At 37.6% G+C, this 20917-nt stretch overlaps 1 long non-coding RNA gene across 3 annotated transcripts in view; it reads left to right on the top strand.

Annotated features, from left to right (window-relative positions):
• The window catches only part of LOC127489155 (uncharacterized), a 477275-nt gene that overhangs the window by 371142 nt on the left and 85216 nt on the right, over positions 1-20917 (top strand). The gene's annotated exons all lie outside the window — the stretch shown is intronic.

The following is a 20917-nucleotide window of genomic DNA, read 5'->3' as shown; positions in this document are numbered from 1 at the left end:
GGGATTGAATTGGAATCCCCTGGTATGCTTCCAACTCCACCACTTGGGGCAAGTCAGCCTGAGCATGTCCCAAATTATACATCTCTTCCCTCTCCCATTCCCACAACCATGTTCAACAGGGATCACATTTCAGTTAATTTTCAACACTTAAGAATAACTGTGCATCAATTACAGATCTAAACCAGTCATATTAAGTAGAACAGATAAAAAAAACTACTAAGAGGGATAATGTATTTAGTTGTTCATTAACAGTCAGGGCTATGCTGATCAAGCCACCATTTCCCATAGTGTACACCTCACTCCAACAGGTTTCCCTCTTGGTGTTCAGTCAGTCGTCACTGATCAGGGAGAACATATGGTATTTGTCCCTTTGGGACTGGCTTATTTCACTCAGCATGATGTGTTCCAGATTCCTCCATTTTGTTGCAAATGACTGGATTTCGTTGTTTCTTACTGCGGTATAGTATTCTAAAGAGTACATATCCCATAATTTCTTTATCCAGTCTATCGTTGATGGGCATTTAGGTTGGTTCCAGGTCTTAGCTATTGTGAATTGAGCTGCAATAAACATTAGGGTACAGACCTCTTTTTTGTTTGCCAATTTAAATTCCTTTGGGTAAATTCCAAGGAGTGGGATGGCTGGGTCGAACGGTAGGGTTATCTTCAGGTTTCTGAGGAATCTCCAGACTGACTTCCATAGTGGCTTGACCAGTTTGCATTCCCACCAACAGTGGGTTAGTGTCCCTTTTCCCCTACATCCTCGCCAGTATCTGTTGTTGGTAGATTTCTGCATGTGAGCCATTCTAACCGGGGTGAGGTGAAACCTCATTGTGGTTTTGATTTGCATTTCCCTGATGGCTAATGACCTTGAACATTTTTTCATGTGCCTGTTGGCCATTTGGATTTCCTCTTTTGAAAAATGTCTATTGAGGTCCTTGGCCCATCTCTTAAGTGGGTTGTTGGTTTTGTTTTTGTGGAGTTTCTTGATCTCTTTGTAGATTCTGGTTATTAACCCTTTGTCTGTTGCATAGTTTGCAAATATTTTTTCCCATTCTGTCGGTTGTCTTTTCACTCTCCTCACTGTTTCTTTTGCAGTACAGAAACTTCTCAATTTGATGCAATCCCAATAGTTGATTTTGGCTTTGACTGCCTGTGCCTCCCGGGTCTTTTCCAGAAATTCTTTGCCTGTGCCAATATCTTGAAGGGTTTCTCCAATGTTCTCTAGTAGCTTGATGGTGTCAGGTCGTAGATTTAGGTCTTTAATCCATGTGGAGTGGATTTTTGTGTAAGGTGTAAGGTAGGGGTCTTGCTTCATGATTCTGCACGTGGAAATCCAATTTTCCCAGCACCATTTATTGAATAGACTGTCCTTGCTCCAGGAATTAGTTTTAGATCCTTGATCAAATATAAGTTGGCTGTAGATGTTTGGGTTGATTTCTGGTGTTTCAATTCTGTTCCATTGGTCTATCCATCTGTTTCTGTACCAGTACCATGCTGTTTTGATTACAACTTCCCTGTAGTATGTCCTGAAATCTGGTATTGTGATGCCTCCGGCTTTGTTTTTGTTGTACAAGATTGCTTTAGCTATTCGAGGTCTCTTGTGCCTCCATATAAATTTCAGCACCATTTTTTCCAGATCTGAGAAGAAGGTCTTCGGTATCTTGATTGGTATTGCATTGAATCTGTAAATTGCTTTTGGGAGAATGGACATTTTGATGATATTGATTCTTCCAATCCATGAGCATGGAAGATTTTTCCATTTCTTGGTATCCTCTTCTATTTCTTTCTTTAAGGTTTTGTAATTTTCATCGTAGAGATCTTTAATGTCTTTGGTTAAGTTTATTCCAAGGTATTTGATTGTTTTTGTAGCTATTGTGAATGGGATTGATCTTAGAAGTTCTTCCTCAGCCATGGCATTGTCTGTGTATACAAAGGCTGTTGATTTTTGTGTATTGATTTTATACCCTGCTACTTTACCAAACTCTTCTATGAGTTCCAATAGTCTCTTAGTAGAGTTCTTTGGGTCCTCTAAATAAAGAATCATGTCATCTGCAAAGAGGGATAGTTTGAGCTCTTCCTTCCCAATTTGTATCCCTTTAATTTCTTTTTCTTGCCTAATAGCTCTGGCTAGAACCTCCAGAACTATATTGAATAGCAGTGGTGAGAGTGGGCATCCCTGTCTGGTTCCAGATCTCAGTGGAAATGCTTCCAACTTTTCCCCATTCAATAGGATGTTGGCTGTGGGTTTTTCATAGATTGCTTTGATTGTATTGAGGAATGTTCCTTCCAAACCCAGTTTGCTTAGAGTTTTCATCATGAACGGGTGTTGTATTTTATCAAATGCTTTCTCGGCATCTATTGAGATAATCATATGGTTTTTCTTCTGCAGTCTGTTAATGTGGTGTATCACATTGATTGTCTTGCGCACATTAAACCATCCCTGCATACCAGGGATGAATCCCACTTGGTCTGGGTGGATGATCTTTCTGATGTGTTGTTGCATTCTATTGGCGAGAATTTTATTGAGGATTTTTGCATCTATGTTCATCAGGGATATTGGTCTGTAATTCTCTTTCAGTGCTGCATCTTTTTCCGGCTTAGGAATTAAGGTGATGCTGGCTTCATAGAAAGAATTTGGGAGGACTCCCTCTTCTTCGATTGTTCTGAATAGTTTGAGAAGAATTGGAGTTAGTTCTTCTTTAAACGTCTGGTAGAATTCAGCAGTGAATCCATCTGGTCCTGGGCTTTTCTTTGTTGGGAGGGCCTTTATTACTGTTTCAATTTCTGTCTCAGTTATGGGTCTGTTTAGGTTTTCGATGTCTTCCTGGGTCAATTTAGGCAGGTTGCATGTGTCCAGGAATCTATCCATTTCTGATAGGTTTCCCTGTTTGCTGGCATACAAGTCCTTGTAGTAATTTCTGATGATTCTTTTTATTTCTGTGGTGTTTGTTGTTACATTTCCTTTTTCATCTCTGATTTTATTGATTTGGGTCTTTTCTCTTCTTTTTTTAGTTAGTTGGGCCAATGGGGTGTCAATTTTGTTTATTTTTTCAAAAAACCAGCTCTTCGTTTGGCTGATTTTTTGTAATGTTTTTCTTGATTCAATCCTGTTGATTTCTTCTCTGATTTTAATTATTTCTCTTCTCCTACTAGATTTGGGTCTGATTTGCTGTAGGTTTTCTAGATCCTTGAGGTGAATTGAAAGCTCATCTATTTGGTGTCTTTCCAATTTCTTGATGTAGGCACCTATTGATATAAACTTTCCTCTTAACACTGCTTTTGCTGTGTCCCATAAGTTTTGGTATGTTGTGCTGTTATCCTCATTTACTTCCAGAAAGTTTTTGATTTCTCTTTTGATTTCTTCTATGACCCATTGTTCATTCAGGAGCATGTTGTTCAATCTCCATGTGTTTGCGTATGCTCTAGGGATTCCTGAGTTGGTAATTTCCAACTTCATTCCTTTATGGTCTGAGAAGCTGCATGGTATGATTCTAATTCTTTTGAATTTGCTGAGACTCGCTTTATGGCCTAGTATGTGGTCAATCCTAGAGAAGCTTCCATGTACTGCTGAGAAGAATGTAAAATCTTTAGCTGTAGGATTGAAAGTTCTGTATATATCTGTTAGATCCATTTGGGCTATAGTGTCGTTTAAATCTACTGTATCCTTGTTGATCTTCTGACTGGATGATCTGTCTATTTCTGAGAGTGGATTATTGAAGTCCCCCAGTACTATTGTATTGGGGTCTAAGTCTCCCTTTAAGTCCGTTAATAAATCTTTTAGATAAACTGGTGCCCTGTAGTTAGGTGCATATACATTGATAATTGTTATATCTTCCTGTTGAATTGATCCCTTAATCATGATATAGTGTCCCTCTTTGTCTCTCTTAACAGTTTTTGTGGTAAAGTTTATGTTGTCCGATATTAAGATGGCTACGCCCGCTCTTTTTTCATTTCTGTTGGCATGGTATATCTTTTTCCAGCCTTTCACTTTCAGTCTGTATGGATCTTTGTTGGAAAGATGTGTTTCTTGTAAGCAGCAAATAGATGGGTTTTGTTCCTTAACCCAATCAGCCAATCGGTGTCTTTTAACTGGACAGTTCAGGCCATTCACGTTCAGTGTGACTAATGATAAGTGGTAACTTTGCCCTGCCATTTGCCAAAGACAAGTTCTAATATATGCTTTGAATTCCCTGTGATCTTTTGCTGTGAGGTTTCCTTCCTTGGTTTCCTTCCTTTACCTTCTTTCATATTGATGACCGTGTTTCTGTGTTTCTGTGTGTAACACATCTTTAAGCATCTTTTGCAGGGCTGGACGAGTGGCAACAAATTCTTTCAATTTCTGTTTGCAATGAAAAGTCTTTATTTCACCTTCATTCACAAATGATAGCTTTGCAGGATATAATATTCTGGGCTGGCAGTTGTTCTCTCTTAGTACCTGGGCTATATCTCGCCATTCCCTCCTAGCTTTTAGAGTTTCTGATGAGAAGTCAGCTGTGAGTCTGATTGGAGATCCTCTGAGAGTAATCTGACGTTTCTCTCTTGCACATTTTAGGATCTTTTCTTTATGTTTCACTGTGGAGAGTTTAATTACAACGTGTCGTGGTGAGGATCTCTTTTGGTCGTGTTTATTAGGGGTTCTGTGGGCTTCCTGTACTAGGATGTCTCTGTCCTTCTCCAAACCTGGGAAATTTTCTGCTAATATCTCACTAAAAAGGCCTTCTAATCCTTTCTCCCTCTCCATGCCTTCAGGAACTCCTAGAACCCGAATGTTGGGTTTTTTAATAGTATCCTGAAGATTCCCGACAATATGTTTCAGATTTCTAATTTCCTCTTCTTTTCTTTGGTCTGACTGTATCCTTTCCTGTTCTCTGTCTTCTAAGTCCAATATTCTCTCTTCTGCTTCACCCATTCTGTTTGTAAGGCTCTCTATTGTGTTTTTCATTTGATCTATTGAATTCTTCACTTCAGTCACTATCACAGTTTCCTGTTGTACTAGTTGTTTCGTTTCATTTTGATTCCTCCTTAATATTTCATTTTCACGAGAGAGATTTTCTATCTTGTCCATTAAGGATTTGTGTAGTTCCAGAATTTGTTTTTGAGAACTTCTTAATGTTCTTATCAATTTTTTGAGATCTGCTTCTTGCATTTCTTCTATCTCATCATCTTCATAATCTTGAATTGGGGTGTCTTTTTCATTTGAGGGCGTCATGGTGACTTCCTTGTTTTTATTACCTCGGTTTTTGCGTTTGTTATTTGGCATATTGGAGATATTTGGTTTCTTCACTGTGGTGCTTTTTCTTGTTATACTATGACTCTAGATTAAGTGGACTATCTGTTTTTGATGGAGCCTTAGGGCTTGAGATGGGTGTGGCCTGAGAGCTCTGTTTGGTGTGCCAAAGGTGACACTCCCAGGTTAGGCGTGGTAAATCTCTCTCTCTCTTTTTTTTTTTTGATTCAAAAGGGAAGTAATTCCGCACAGCTGAACGAAGTTGGAGGTAGTTAGCAGGCAAATGATATACCCACAGGAGCCAGAGATCGGAAGCTCTTTCCCAAGATCCCCACAGGGAATCTGTTCGGCCCTCAGAGTGGGCTCAAATTCTCCTTCAGCCTCCCACTGGGTTGCCAAAGTTACGGAATTGTAGCGTCTCTGGAGAGTGCTCACGTGAATTCCGTGAGTTCTCTCCCCCACCGTCTCTTTTTTCACAGTCTCAGTTCAGTAGCACCACAAATTTACTAGCTCCTAATCTCCTGTTAATTCGCCCCGCCCAGAGTCGGGTTTTTCTGCTAGGCTCAGGGCCGGTGCAGACCTGAGGTCGCTCTGCTTATGACGTATGTCCAAGATGGCGCCTGCTCTTTGTCTTGCTCGCCCTTGAGAGGTGAGCGGAGAGAGAGAAACCCGTGTCCGTACTAGTCACCCTTTTTTCTCTCTCTCTCTCTCTTCCAGTTAGCCTTGTGAACTTCCCCCCCCCGGGGGTCGTTCCCTCTAGTCTCCTCTCTCCGCTTGCCTGCCGGTGTCTCGGGCTATTGAGGTTCGGCTCACCTCGCGTTCCAGCGCTGGTGTGTTGAGTCTGCAGCTGATGTCCCGAACTGTGGGCTCCCACGCTCTCCACGCAGGTCCGCTGTGAGTCACGCGTTCCGGAAGAGTTTCTTCTGCTGTTTCCTCCCCTACTCTTCCTTGAACCTGCAGTATCTCCACTTTTATTAAACTATCTCTCCCCAGACTATCAGTGTGCTCCCTTCCTATTCCGCCATCTTCTGCATGGTATGATTCTAATTCTTTTGAATTTGCTGAGACTTGCTTTATGGCCTAGTATGTGGTCAGTCCTAGAGAAGGTTCCATGTACTGCTGAGAAAAATGTAAATTCTTTAAGTGTAGGATGAAAAGTTCCGTAGATATCTGTTAGATCCGTTTGTGCTGTAGTGTCTTTTAAGGTTTAGGTCATCACAGTGCTCAGTTTATGTCAATGATAATTTTATGATGTCAGTTCTTTTGTGTGTTCACAATAAATGATTTATTATATGACAAAGTTTTGTATATTGCATCTAAATATTATGACATCAGAAATGTTTATGACTTCACATTGATTATGGTGTCACAATGGTTTTCTATCATCACAATTGGCTAAAATATCACAATGATGGTTAATACATCAAAATTGATTATATCAACATTTTTTACTTCAAATTTGATTATGATATTACAATGGTTGGTTTATGACAATGATAATTTGTGGCATCTCAACATTAGTTTATGACAACAATGTACTATGACATCACAATTGAATAGGACATCACAGTGGTATTATGGCACCACAATTGACTTTGATATTGCAATGATGGTTATGGTATCAAAATTGATTATGATGCCAAAATGGTTTTTATGACAACACAATACATTATTACATCACAGAGGTAGTTTTATGTCATCAGAATGGTGGTTTATCACAAAATGATTTTCACATCAAAATTTTTATTATAATACAATGGTGTTTAATGACATCAATATTGATGATTTCACAATGGTTCCTTGGTTTATGACATCACAACATATTGTGATGGCACAATAGGGCATGATATTATTTTTATGGCAGCACAATTGACAAAGATGGCACAATGGTTTATGATATGATAATGTTGTTTTATCACATAACAATTGATTATGGCTACACAGACTATCATGGTTTATGACAACCACATTGATTGTGATGGCAGTGTTTGGTCATTGTAGCTCAGTTCATAATAGCTAAGATATAGAATCAACACAGGTGTCCATCAACTAAAGACTAGATAAATTATTTTTTATATACACTATGGAATACTACACAGTGATTTAAAATAAAATGCAACAAAATGGATTAAACTGGAAACCATTATACTTAATGAAATAAGCCAGCCACAAGAGGACAAATACCATATTTTCTCCCTGATCTGTGGAAACTAATAGAGTACCTAAAAGGTAATCTATAGAAGTGAAGTTGCCACTTTTAGATGCAATGGTTTTAAACAGCTCTTGTCACAATTGTTAAGGGATAATTTTTTCATACTATTTGTAGAACTCATATATTGTGGGGTTAATCTTATGAGTATAAAGTTGAGGAGCTGGTGCTGTGGTGCAGTATGCTAATCCTCCACCTGCAGCACCAACATCCCCTATGGGCACCAGTTCTAGTCCCAGCTGCTCCTTTTTCCAATCCAGTGTCTCTGCTGTGGCTATGGCCTGGGGCTTCGGATTGGTCCAGCTCTGATCATTGTAGCCATTTGGGGAGTGAACCAGTGGACAGAAGACCTTTCTCTCTGTTTCTCCCACAAACTGTTTGTAACTCTATCTCTCAAATAAATAAAATTTTTAAAACACAAAGCTAATTGAAAATAGATCTTTGTAAAAAATAAGGATAGGAGAGAGAGGAGGAAGAAGTGTGGGAATGTGGGTGTGAGGGATGATAAGGTTGTAAGAATCATATTACAGTGTTTTATGACAATATAATGACATCAAAATTGATTATGATGGCATGAGGTAGTTTTATGTCATCACAATTTGAATATGGCAACAAAAAAGGTAGGTTTATGATATTAGAAGGGTGGCTTATCCAAACTAATAGACTGATATCACAATTTTAAAAAATATTTATTTAATTTTTTGAAAGGCAGAAGTAGAGAAGGATATTCATTTCCCCAAGTGGCTAAAATGGCCAAAGCTGTACCAGTTCAAATACAGGAGCCAGGAGATTTATCCAGGTCTCTCACATGGGAACAGGGACCGAGGACTTGGACTGTCCTCTGCTGCTTTCCCAAGCTCATTAGCAGGGAGACAGATTGGAACTGGGGCAGCCAGGATTTGAACCAGTGCCCATATGAAATGTTGTTTTGGCACATGGCAATTTAATCCATTATGCTACAATGCCTGCCTCCACATTTTTTTCTATGATAATGCAAAGAAAGTATATGCCATCAAAATTAGTTATTATGGAACACTGTTTATAAAATCACAACTGATTCACAAAGACAGTTTTACGATAGAAATGTGGTTTTTTTTTTAAGATTTTAAATATTTGAGAGGTAGAGTTACAGACAGTGAGAGGGAGAGACAGAGAGAAAGGTCTTCCATCCACTGGTTCACTCCCCAAATGACTGCAACTCCAGCTGATCTGAAGCCAGAAGCCAGGAGCTTCTTCCAGTCTCCCATGTGGGTGCAGGGGCCCAAGGACTTGAGCCATCTTCCACTGCCTTCCCAAGCCATAGCAGAGAGCTGGATTGGAAGAGGAGCAGCCAGGATTCCAATGGGCACCCATATGGGATGCCGGCACCACAGGAAGATGATTAACATACTGTGTCATAGCGCTGGCCCCAGAATGGTGTTTTATCACTTAACATTTTATTTCAACATTACATTTTTTTGACAAAGCAAGGGTATTTGTGACATCAAATTTTATTATGACACAATGTGTGATGATTTAACAAAAAATTTATGAAAGAAAAATGGTAGCTTTATTACATCAAAATTGATTATGACAAAACGATGTTATGACAATGACATATTAAGGGTATGTTTTTGATACCAGAATGTATGATACTATATTATTATGGCAATATAAAGGGGTTTATTACATCCAAATTGATTATATGGTATAATGTTTATGACATCACAACTAATTATGGCATCAGAAACATTTTTTTAACTTTTATTTAATGAATATAAATTTCCAAAGTACAGCTTATGGATTAAAATGTTACAATGGCTTCCCCACCCATAAGGTGCCTCCCACCTGCAACCCTCCCCTTTCCCACTCCCTCTCCCCTTCCAATCACATCAAGATTCATTTTTGATTCTCTTTATATACAGAAGATCAGTTTAGCATAATGTTTTTTGATAATACAATGGCAATTTATGATTTCAAAGTCATTATGATGTCATAAAATTTGGATTATGACATCACAAATGATTAGGACTTCACAATGGAAGGTTTATGATATCAGAATGAATGTTTATCAGAAACCAATCAATTATAACATCAAAATTAACTATGATTTCACAATGTGGATTATTGAATCACAATCATTTAGGACACCAAAATGGTAAGTTTATAATATCAAAATTTATTATGACATCACAACCACATCAGAATCATATCACAGTAGTAGATTTATGAATTCATTAATTATGACATCACAATATATGAGATATGACAACAGATTTGTTGACATCACAATCACAAATGTAAAATTATGGTATCAGAATGATAGCTTATCACAAACCAATAGATTATATCATGATGTTTTATGACAATAAAGGTGGTACATGACATCAAAATTGGTATGAAGGCAGAAAAGATTATATCACTTTTGATGATATCACAAATGTAGGTTTATGATATCAGAATGGTTGTTTACTCAGACCATTTGATTATACTACAATGTTATTATGAAAATATAATGTTGATCTATGACATCACAATTTCTTATGATGGCATATTGTTTTCATTATGATAACACAATTGATTATGATATCAATGACAGGATCATGATAACAGAAATGAGGTTTAACATAACAAACATTATAATCTTCCAATGTGTTTAAGAAATATAGAAGTCAAGTATAGAACATTACAACAACCCACTTAAGAGATGGGCCAAGGACCTCAATAGACATTTTTCAAAAGAGGAAATCCAAATGGCCAACAGGCACATGAAAAAATGTTCAAGGTCATTAGCAATCAGGGAAATGCTAATCAAAACCACAATGAGGTTTCACCTCACCCCGGTTAGAATGGCTCACATACAGAAATCTACCAACAACAGATGCTGGTGAGGATGTGGGGAAAAAGGGACACTAACCCACTGTTGGTGGGAATGCAAACTGGTCAAGCCACTATGGAAGTCAGTCTGGAGATTCCTCAGAAACCTGAATATAACCCTACCATTTGACCCAGCCTTCCCACTCCTTGGAATTTACCCAAAGGAATTTAAATTGGCAAACAAAAAAGCGGTCTGCAGCCTAATGTTTATTGCAGCTCAATTCACAATAGCTAAGACCTGGAACCAACATAAATGCCCATCAACGGTAGACTGGACAAAGAAATTATGGGATATGTACTCTTTAGAATACTATACCGCAGTAAGAAACAATGAAATCCAGTCATTTGCAACAAAATGAAGGAATCTGGAACACATCATGCTGAGTGAAATAAGCCAATCCCAAAGGGACAAATACCATATGTTCTCCCTGATCAGAGACAACTGACTGAACACCAAAAAGGAAACCTCCTGAAGTGAAATGGACACTATGGGAAACGGTGACTTGATCAGCATAGCCCTGACTGTTAATGAACAACTTAATACATTATCCCTCTTAGAGTTTTTTTGTCTGTTCTACTTAATATGACTGGTTTAATTCTGTAATTAATACACAGTTATTCTTAAGTGTTGAAAATTAACTGAAATGTGATCCCTGTTAAACATAAGAGTGGGAATAAGAGAGGGAAGAGATGTATAATTTGGGACATGCTCAAGCTGACTTACCCCAAATGGTAGAGTTAAAAACAAACCAGGGGATTCCAATTCAATCCCATCAAGGTGGTATGTACCAATGCCATCTCACTATTCCAAGTGATCAATTTCAGTTCACAATTGATCATAATGAAAGGACTAAGAGTCAAAGGGAGCACATAAACAAGTCTAGTACCTGCTAACACTAACCGATAGAATAAATAAGGGGGAGAGTGATCCAACATGGGAAGTGAGATACTCAGCAGACTCATAGAATGGCAGATGTCCTAAATAGCACTCTGGCCTCAGAATCAGCCCTAAAGGCATTCGGATCTGGCTGAAAAGCCCATGAGAGTATTTCAGGCATGGAAAGCCAAGACACGCTGGCAAAAGATCTCTGCGAGTGAGATCCCAGTGGAAAGAACAGGCCATCAAAGAAGGAGGTACCTTTCTCTGAAGGGAGGAGAGAACCTCCACTTTGACTATGACCTTGTCTAAACAAGATAAGAGTCGGAGAACTCAGAGGGCTTCCATAGCCTTGGAAACTCATGACTGGAGCATAGGGAGATTACTGATGCCATAGACAGGAGTGTCAATTGGTAAAGTCGACAACAGGAGTCACTGTGCACTTACTCCTCATGTAGGATCACTGTCCTTAATGTGCTGTGCATTGAGATTTAATGCTATAACGAGTACTCAAACAATATATTTCACTTTGTGTTTCTATGGGGGTGCAAACTTTTGAAATCTTTACTTAATGTATACTAAACTGATCCTGTGTAAAAAAAAAAAAAAAAAGAAAAGAAAGGAAATTATCAACTCCCAACTTGACTCTCACTGGGATTAAACATGACAATAGGTCTGATCTGATTTCATCATCATTTAAAAAAATCATCTATTATTTTTCACTTTATTTTCTGTGTGGGAGCAAACTGCTGAAATCCTTACTTAATGTATACTAAGCTGATCTTCTGTATATTAAGATAATCGAAAATGAATCTTGATGTGAATGGAAGGGGAGAGGGAGTGGGAAAGGGGAGGGTTGTGGGTGGGAGGGACGGTATGGGGGGGGAAGCCATTGTAATCCATAAATCGTACTTTGGAAATTTATATTCATTAAATAAAAGTTAAAAAAATAAATGAAAATACAACAGTGGTTTATGACATCAAAATTGGTAGATGTAGCAAGATGATTGGTTTATAACATCACAATTTTTATGATGGTACAATGGTAGGTTAATGACATAGCAATTGACATCACAATGGTATTTTATATCAGAATCATGGTTTACCGCATAGCAATTGATTATAATATCAAAATTTCTTATGATAACAATTGTGATTAACAGCATCAAAATTAATTCTGATGTCATAATGCTCTGGCTGATTGCATCATGGTACTTTATTACAGCAACAGCAGGCTTTTACATCAGAATTGATTATATTGGCAAAAGGGAATTCTTATGTTATCAGAATGGTGGTTCATATTTGAAAATTTATTATGATATCATAGTGTGTTTTATGACAGTATGATGATGGGTTATGATGGCACAATGGTAGGACTATGATATCACAATTGATTATGACAGCACAATGCTCATCTATAATACCAGAATCATTTATCACATACCAATTGCTTTTTATTAAGTTTTATTTAATGAATATAAATTTTCAAAGTGAACTTTTGGATTATAGCTGCTTCCCCCCCCATAACCAACCTCCCACCCACAAACCATCTCATCTCTGACTTCCTCTCCCATCCCATTCTTCCTCAAGATTCATTTTTAATTATCTTTATATACAGAAGATCAACTTAGTATATACTAAGTAAAGATTTCAACAATTTTCACCCACACAGAAACACAAAGTATAAAGTGCTGCTTGAGCACTAGTTATACCGTTAATTCACATAGAACAACACATTAAGGACAGAGATCCTACATGAGGAGTAAGTGCACAGTGACTCCTATTGTTGATTTAACAATTGACACATTTATGATGTCAGTAATCGCCCCAGGCTCTTGTCATGAGTTGCCAAGGCTAGGAAAGCCTCTTGAGTTCAGCAACTCCGATTTATTTAGACAAGGTCATAGTCAAAGTGGAAGTTCTCTCCTCCCTTCAGAGAAAAGTACCTCCTTCTTTGATGGCCCGTTCTTTCCTCTGGGATCTCACTCACAGAGATCTTTCATTTAGGTTTTGTTTTTTTTTTGCCAGAGTGCCTTGGCTTTCCATGTCTGAAATACTCTCATCAGCTTTTTAGCTAGCTCTCAATGCCTTAAGGGCTAATTCTGAGGCCAGAGTGCTGTTTAGGACATCTGCCATTCTATGAGTCTGCTGTGTATCCCGCATCCCATGTTGGATTGTTCTCTCCTTTTTAATTCTATCAGTTTTAGCAGACACTAGTCTTGTTTATGTGGTCCCTTTGACTTTTAATCCTATTATTGTGATCAATTATGAACTGAAACTGATCATTTTGACTAGTGACATGGCATTGGTACATGCCACCTTGATATGATTGAATTGGAATCCCTTGCACGTTTCTAACTCTACCATTAGGGGCAAGTCCAATTTAGCATGTGCTGAACTGTACATCTCCTCCTCTTATTCCCACTCTTATATATATTTTTTGACAGGCAGAGTGGACAGTGAGAGAGTGAGACAGAGAGAAAGGTCTTCCTTTGCCGTTGGTTCACCCTCCAATGGCCGCCGTGGCTGGCATGCTGCGGCCAGTGAACCACGTTGATCCGATGGCAGGAGCCAGGTGCTTATCCTGGTCTCCCATGGGGTGCAGGGCCTAAGTACTTGGGCCATCCTCCAGTGCACTCCCAGCCACAGCTGGAAGAGGGGCAACTGGGACAGAATCTAGCACCCCGACTGGGACTAGAACCTGGTGTGCCAGGGCTGCAAGATGGAGGATTAGCCTAGTGAGCTGTGGCACCGGCTTCCACTCTTATATTTAACAGGAATCACTTTTCAGTTAAAGTTAGATACCTAAGAATAATTTTGTGTTAATTAAAGAGTTCAACCAATGATATTAAGTAAAACAAAAAAAAATACTAAAAAGAATAAAGTATTAAGTTATTCCTCGACAATCAGGACAAGGGCTGATCAATTGATTTTTTTAAAATAAGATTAATTTATTTATTATGTGAAAGGCAGAATTACCGGAGGGGATCTTCCATCCACTGGTTCACTCTCCAAATGGCTGCAACAGCCAGAGCTGGGCCAATTCAAAGCAGGAACAAAGAGCTTCTTCCAGGTCTCTGATGCAGGTGCAAGGGCCCAAGCACTTGGGTCATGTTTTAGTGCTTTCCCAGGCCATAACAGAGAGCTGGATCAGAAGTGGAGCAACCAGGACTCAAACTGGCACCCATACAGAATGCCAACACTTCAAGAGGCAACTTTACCCACTATGACACAGTGACAGCCCCACAAAATGCTTTTTACAACAGATTTCTAGGTCAATATAATGATGTTTTATTTTATTAAAATTGATTATGATGGGACATTGTTTAGTTTATGACATCACAAACTCTAGGGTATCACATTGGTAGATTTATAATTACAGAATGGCTGTTAGATACCAATTGATTATGATATCACAATTTTTATGACAAAACAGTTAATTTTTGACATCACAATTGACTATGATATCACATTGGATGACTTAAAACACCAACATTTATGATGACATCTCTTTTTAAAGATTTGTTTGGTTGTTTATTTATTTATTTATAGATTTATTTGAAAGTCATAGTTACACAAAGAAAGAAGGAGAGGCAGAGAGGGAGAGAGAAAGAGAGAGGTCTTCCATCCTCTGGCTCACTTCCCAATTGGCCGCAATGGCCCGAGCAGCAATGATCTGAAGCCAGGAGCTAGGAGATTTTTCCAGGTCTCCCCCACGGGTGCAGGAGCCTGAGGACTTGGGGCAACTTCCACTGCTTTCCCAGGCCATTGCAGAGAGCTGGATGGGAAGTGGAGCAGCTAGGACTCGAACCAGTGCCCTTATGGGATGCTGGCACTGCAGGCAACAGCTTTACCTGCTATGCCATAATGCCAGCCCCTATGATGACATCTTAACAATTGGTATATTACATCAGAATTAGTTTTGACATCACAGTTATAGCATTATAGTATCAGAATGGCAGTTTATCACAGAACATGGATTATATTATGTTTTTTATCACAATACAATGGTTATGTATGTTTATCAAAATTGGTTATGATGACATAGTTTATGTATGACATCACAATTGATAATGACATCACAATGGTATGTTTATGATATAAAAATGTGGTTTATCATAAAATAGATTATGATATCTCAATGTTATGATATTAAATGTCAGTTTATGACATCAAAATTGATTATGATGGCACACAGTAGTTTTATGTCATCATAACTATTTGTGATGGCACACCAGTAAGTTTATTATATCACAATAGTGGCATATCATATATTGATTAGGACATCACACTTCTGAAATATTTTATGGTGGTCTATGACAGGACAATTGGTTAGGATGGCATAATAGATGGTTTTTGACAACACACTTGATTATGATATCACAATAGTAGGTTTGTGATACCAAAATGTCATCACTATGTAATTATGGCAGTACAATGTTGTATTATGACAATATAATTTTGATTATGATAGCACATTTTGATGTATGATATCACAATTGATTATGACAGCACAATGGTAAGCTTAAATCAGAAAGGGAGTTTAGATCCAACATGGGAAGCGGATACACAGCAGACTCATAGAATGGCAGATGCCCTAAACAGACTCTGGCCTCAGAATTAGCACTTAAGGCATTCAGATCTGGCTGAAGAGCCCATGAGAGTATTTTAGGCATGGAAAGCCAAGACACTCTGGCAAAAAAAACAAAACCTAAATGAAAGATCTCTGTGACTGATATCCCAGTGGAAAGAACGGGCCATCAAAGAAGGAAGTTCCTTTCTCTGAAGGGAGGAGAGAACTTCCATTTTGACTATGACTTTGCCTAAATAAGATCAGAGTTGGGAAATTCAAAATGTTTCCATAGCCTTGGCAACTCATGACAAGGCTACATCAGAGAGCTGGATTGGAAGTAGAGCAGCCGGGACTTGAACTGGTGCCCATGTGGGATGCTGGCATTGCAGGTGGCAGCTTTACCCACTATGCCGCCATGCTGGCCCCTTTAATTACCTTTATATACAGAAGATCAGCTCTTAGTAAACATTTCAACAGTTTGCACCCACACAGACACACAAAGTATAAAGTACTATTTGAAAACTAGTTTTACCATTGATTTTCATAGTACAACTCACTAAGGACAGAGGTGTTATATGGGGAACAAGTGCACAGTGATTCCTGTTGTTGATTTAACAATTGACACACTTATTTATGACATCAGTGATCACCCGAGGCTTTTGTCATGATCTGCTAAGGCTATGGAAGCCTTTAGATTCCACAAACTGACATTATTTAGACAGGGCCATAATCAAAGTGGAAGTTCTCTCCTCACTCCAGAGAAAGGTACCTCCTTCTTTGATGGCCCCCTCTTAGTATGATATATTTATCACAAATGTATGGTGATGATGATTTATCACAAATCAATACTATCACAAATACTATCAAAAATCAATACTACAATACAATGATCTTATAAAAATAAAATAATGATATGACATCAAAATTGATTTTGATGGCAAATTGCTTGATTCATGACCTCAGAGGGATACTGACATAATAAAGTTATATTTACAATATGAGAAAGGTTTATGACATCACTGTTTTTGTGACAATACAATGGTTGGTGTATGATATTACCATTCCTAATGATGATATAATGATTAGTTTATTACATCACAGAGGAGTATATCAGGATGGTAGCTATTTGATATCAGAATGGTGAAATGATCATATTGTTTTATGACCACACAAAGGTGGTTTATGATATCAAAATTCTTTATGTTGACATAATGGTTGATTTACAACATCATAATTGTGGTGTGGTTTTATGGCATAACAATGATAGTATATGGCATCAAAGTTGATTATTACATCATAATAGTGACTTATGACCTCAAAATTTATGATGATATCACAATAGTGGTTTATGATATACACTTGGATGTGACATTACAGTGATGTTTTATGACATCAGAATGGTTTGATGACATCTAAACATTTACAACAGAAAAATATATCATGACCATGGTTTGCTTATTATATCACAGTGATAGGTTTATGTGATCACTTATTAGTATATGACATAACAATGTTTTCATAACATCAAAATTGATTATGCAAACGCCATGGTGTTTATTATATTGGACTTTTAGGTTTATGTCTTCTCAATGTTGTTTATGACATCATAATGGTTTTTCCTGACACCCTATTGATTATGTCATCACAATGATAGTATATTATGTCACACAGATTTTTGCATTCTCAATTGATTATCATATCATAGTGCTTTCATGACATCATTGATTTTGACATCAGAGTGAATTTTGTATTCATCACAATTGATCATCACATCATGATGGAAGGTTTATGGCATAAAATTGGTTTATAACACCATTTCATTACATTACAATGGGATGATTATCAGAATGTTATCACAATTGATTATGACATCCCAATAATGCTTTATGACATCAGTAGTGAGTATATCACTTGGTACATTTATAATATCACAATGGTTGTTTATCACATCCAAATTGATAATGACATCAAACATTTTTATGAAATTGAAATAGATTTTGACACCACAATATTAGCTTTATATCACACTGGCTTATCATGATGTTACAATTGATACGGGCATCAAAATTGTTTTTCTGACCACATAATTGATGTTTATGACAACAGTATGTTTTATTTTACATGACAATGCATGAAAATATCACAGTGATTTTAGGACATCATGATTTATTATAACACAATAGTGGCTTCTGACATCATAATAATAGTTATGAAAAGCCAATTGATGACAAAATGATTGATTTATGACATCAAATGGTAGATTTATGTCATAGAAATGTTTCATGACATGACACATGATTATGACATCATGATGCTGTTTTATGTGATTATTATTGATCATGAAGTCACAAATGCAGACCAATAACCTCAGAATTGGTTATGACATGACAGAGATAGGTTTTTGTTTTCACAATGGTGACATGTTATAAACCAATTGTTTATGACATCACAATGGATTTTGGAGCTAAAAATTAAGTTTTGTTATCACAATGGTAGTTTATAATATCACAATTTTGTTAATGGCATCGAAATTGAATATGACAAAATAAGGGTGGATATATAACAATATTAGGTTTATGACATAACATTTTATGACTTCGCATTGCTTATTTTTTTAATTTATTTATTTGACAGAGTTAGACATTTAGAGAGACAGAGAGAAAGGTCTTCCTTCCATTGGTTCACTCCCCAAATGGCCGCTATGGCTGGAGCTACACCGATCTGAAGCCAGGAACCAGGTGCTTCTTCCTGGGCTCCCACATGGGTGCAGACGCCCAAGCACTGGGGCCATCCTCCACTGCCTTCCCGGGCCACAGCAGAGAGCCTGACTGGAAGAGGAGCAACTGGGACTAGAACCCGGTGTCCATATGGGATGCTGGCACCGGAGGCAGAGGATTAACCAAGTGAGCCACAGCGCCAGCCCCATGACATAACATTTCATGAGTTCACATTGCTTATGCCATCACAATGGATATTTTTGAATTCACAATTGATTATGACACCACAGTGTTAGTTTATGGCATCACAATAGATTTTGGCATTGTAATCTTTTGTGACATCACAAGTGATTATAACATATCATTGCTCACTGACATGACAAAAGGTTTGACATAATATTTTTAAGGTTTCACAATTGCTTAAATATCACAATTGTAGTATATGACACCACAATTAATTATGAAAACAAAGATTGTTTTATCACATTGCAATGGTCTATGTATGACATCAAAAAGTTTTATGGCATCATAATTAATTATGAAACCACAATAGTTGTTTATGACATTCCAAATGATTGTGACATAACTATGGTAGATTTATGAGATCACAGTGAATTATATGTCTGCACAACCGATTCTGTCCCAACAATGGTTACTTCATGTCATCACAGTTCATTTTATGACTTCACAATTGATGTTGACATCACATTTCTAGATTTGTGATCTCAAAATTTCTGTTTGTAATACTAAAATGGCCTTATTAATATCACAAGTGACTATGACATCACTATTTCAGATTATGACAGCACAAAGGTGGTTCCCTACATAATAATTTATTGTCATGTACAATGTAGGTTGATGCCATCAAAACCATGTCTTAGTACATCAACATTTATTATGAGAAACAACAGGGTTGTATATGACATCACACTAATTATAACTAATTGTAACTATGGTGGTTTATGGCATCTCAGTCATTGTTTATATTCACAATTTATTGTGAGAACACAATGGTTGGTGTATGAAATCACAACGTAGGTTTATGGCATCACAATATTGGTTTACAGCATCACAATCACTTATTATGACATGATGCCAGTTAAACACTAGATCATAATATCAGAATGCTGGCTTTATAAATATTACAATGGATTTCATAACTTCACAATTGATTTTGCCAATTAAACGGTAGAATTAAGACATCACAGTGGTTATCCAGATATCACAATTGTGACATCATAATTGTTTTCATGTCATAATGATGGAAGATTCATGACAGTTATATTATCATAATGATGTTTTATGTCAGCACAATTGATTAAGTCAAAACCATGCCAGATTTAGAATATAACAATGATAAACTTTGACACCACAATGGATTTTATCACTCACATTGAATATGATATCACAATTGCTTTTAAGGAATCATAATTCATTATGATATCACAATGGATGTTTTGGACATCACAGGATTTTTTTTAACTTTTATTTAATGAATATAAATTTCCAAAGTACGATTTATGCATTACAATGGCTTCCCCCCCATAAGGTCCCTCCCACCCACAACCCTCCCCTTTCCCACTCCCTCTCCCCTTCCATTCACATCAAGATTCATTTTCGATTATCTTAATATACAGAAGATCAGTTTAGCATACATTAAGTAAAGATTTCAACAGTTTTCTCCCACACTGAAACATAAAGTGAAAAATACTGTTTGAGTACTAGTTATAGCATTAAATCACAATGTACAGCACATTAAGGACAGAGATCCTACATGAAAAGTAAGTGCACAGTGACTCCTGTTGTTGACTTAACAAATTGACACTCTTGTTTATGGCATCAGTAATCATCCTAGGCTTTTGTCATGAGCTGCCAAGGCTATGGAAGCCCCCTGAGTTCACTGACTCTGATCATATTTAGACAAGGCCATGGTCAAAGTGGAAGTTCTCTCCTCCCTTCAGAGAAAGGTACCTCCTTCTTTGATGACCCGTTCTTTCCACTGGGATCTCACTTGCGGAGATCTTTCATTTAGTTTTTTTTTTTTTTCCCCCAGAGTGTCTTAGCTTTCCATGCCTGAAATACTCTCATGGGTTTTTCAGCCAGATCCACATGCCTTAAGGGCTGATTCTGAGGCCAGAGTGCTGTTTAGGACATCTGCCATTCTATGGGTCTGCTGTGTATCTCACTTCCCATGTTGGATCGTTCTCTCCCTTTTTTATTCTATCAGCTGGTACTTGCAGACACTATTCTTGTTTGTGTGATCCCTTTGGTTCTTAGTCCTATCATTACGATCAATTGTGAACAGAAATTGATCACTGGGACTAGTGAGATGGCATTGGTACATGCCACTTTGATGGGATTGAATTGGAATCCCCTGGTATGTTTCTAACTCTACCGTTTGAGGTAAGTCAGCTTGAGCAGGACATCACAGTTGATTGAGATAACATGACAGTAGCTT

The sequence above is a fragment of the Oryctolagus cuniculus genome, chromosome 19, assembly GCF_964237555.1.
Source record: "Oryctolagus cuniculus chromosome 19, mOryCun1.1, whole genome shotgun sequence".
NCBI lineage: Eukaryota > Metazoa > Chordata > Mammalia > Lagomorpha > Leporidae > Oryctolagus > Oryctolagus cuniculus.
This window is presented reverse-complemented; position numbering and strand designations above follow the sequence as displayed.